Below are 2,615 nucleotides of genomic sequence, written 5' to 3'. Positions count from 1 at the left end.
AAAATAAAAAAATATCATTTTTTATTTTTTTTCATTATTTCTATTTTTTCTTTTTTCTATTTATATATTATATAAAATACAGAATATATCTATTAAACATATGTTAATTTTATAAATCTATTCAAAAAATCTAAAAAATCTATGTTAAACATATTAACAAATATAGATTCCATTTTTAGATTTAATTTATATTAGATTTATATATTGGACTATTGTAGATTGTGTAGATTGGATTGTTGATATCTCTTTCAAGTCTTTTCTTTATACATGAGATCTTAATTCCAGCAATGGTTTCATTAGATATCTTACAACTAGAATCCCTCTTTTTTCCGATCCAGTTCCTCCACCACCGCGAACCCTAGTTAGATTCAGGCATGATACACTTTTTAGTTTTTAGGAGAACCTAAGTACTCTCTTTCGGATCCAACAAAACGGATTCTTCCAATGTATAAAACAAAATTCTAATGGCTTTTGCTACTATAACCTTCAGAGGGGTCCATCATGGAATCAAAAGATTTGATCTTATTGAAAAATGGATGTCTTACTCTATGACGTTTAAGGAACAAAATAAGAGAACAATAGCCTGACAAATGGTTTGGTCCGATTCGGATTTTTTTAAACATTCTAAATTTTTGATCTAGTAAATTTATATATAAATCATATATTTAGACACCAAATGAATCAATGATTTACCAGAATTTTTTTAATCAATCTACTTCTAGACCGACTCATGTAAGGGAGCCAAGATACTTTGATTTCTTACTTTTTCGCAAACATGATCATACATAGTTATTCTATTCCACCTGTTAGAAAGAAAAGAACTTAAATCAAAATACTTAATAGCATGGCGATACATTTATACAAAACTTCTACCCCGAGCACACGCAAAGGAGCCGTAGACAGTAAAGTGAAATCCAATCCACGAAATAATTTGATCTATGGGCAGCATCGTTGTGGTAAGGTCGTAATGCCAGAGGAATCATTACCGCAGGGAATAGAGGGGGAGGTCATAAGCGTCTATACAAATAGTATACCACCTAATTACCTTGTTCCCTCTATGAGGGAGAACGAAAATTAACGAACCCACAGATATTGGCAAAACTACAACTATCGTTAACCAAGGAAAATCATTCGTGGTAAAAACAAGATACACTTGGACCAGAAAAACCCGTGCTAAAAAATATAATCAGAAAACATTAAGCACCAGCAAAATACGCGGGACAGCCCTTGGATTGAAGTAGCAAAGGGCTGTTACTAACATGTAGTAATAATAAAACCTATTCTTTCTTTTGGTGCCCTTCATTTTATTTATTTTTAAATAAAAAGTATAAAAATATAGAATCAAGATAGATCACTATCTACAGCATACCCTTATTTCTTTCTTTCCCACCTTTCCCATTTGATCTACGTCTCCGATTCCCTCTATGAAACAATTGAAGACGTCCTATTGCATGTTCTTGATTAGAGATTAAAGTAAAATATTAGAGATTAAAGTAAGAATTTCTTTTTGTATTTTATTTATAATTTATATTATTTATAATTTCTATTTATAAATTTATATTATAAATAGAAATTATAAGCTGATGTTTCAAAATTTAATGTTGGTTCATTAGAACCATATAAACCAATACCTAGAACTCCTATTAATAAAAAAACAGAAGCTCCTGCAGTGTACAAAATAAATTTTGTAGCTAGGTATTTGACCAAATAGGATCGTCTAGTTCCTATAGAACCTATCACTAAAATACCCCTAGAGAGGGATAGGGCTAAGCGGAGCAAAAAAGGTTTTCCATGAGATGGGAAATGAAAACTATTAGCCCTACATGGCTAAGTGATCCTACTCACATTGAGCCTAGTGCCTAGGTGGTTTGGCCAATAGTGGGTCAAGAAATATTGAATGGTGATGTAGGCGGTGGTTTTCGAGGAATACAAATAACCTCTGGTTTTTTTCATAGTAAGGTCTTGTGCTATGAACGCATAAGCGGGTAAATAGTACATGTGTTGAGCGACCAAGGAGGTAATAACCCCTAAAGAGGCTAGAGCAAGGCCTAATTGAAAATGAATCGTATTATTTATTGTGTCATAAAGACCCTTATGTCCACGCCCAATCGCCCCCCCGGAGGAATATGTGCTTCTAAAAGATTTTTTATATTGTGCCCAATCCTGAAATTAGTTATATACATATGACCAGCAATAAGAAAAATAAATGCAATAGCTAAATGATGATGAGCAATATCAGTCAGCCAAAGGGCTGTTACTAACATGTAGTAATAATAAAACCTATTCTTTCTTTTGGTGCCCTTCATTTTATTTTTTATTAAATAAAAAGTATAAAAATATAGAATCAAGATAGATCACTATCTACCGCATACCCTTATTTCTTTCTTTCCCACCTTTCCCATTTGATCTACATCTCCGATTGGCTCTATGAAACAATCGAAGATGTCCTATTACACGTTCTTGATTAGAGATTAAAGTAAAACTATTAGAGATTAAAGTAAGAATTTCTTTTTGTATTTTATTTATAATTTCTATTTATAATATAAAGAACTTTCGGATTTTTATTCTTTTGTATCTTCAGAAACGATTGAATCAGAGGATTAAGAAGTTTTGAA

Source organism: Ziziphus jujuba, chromosome 4 (assembly GCF_031755915.1).
Source record: "Ziziphus jujuba cultivar Dongzao chromosome 4, ASM3175591v1".
NCBI classification, from domain to species: Eukaryota; Viridiplantae; Streptophyta; class Magnoliopsida; order Rosales; family Rhamnaceae; genus Ziziphus; species Ziziphus jujuba.
This window is presented reverse-complemented; position numbering follows the sequence as displayed.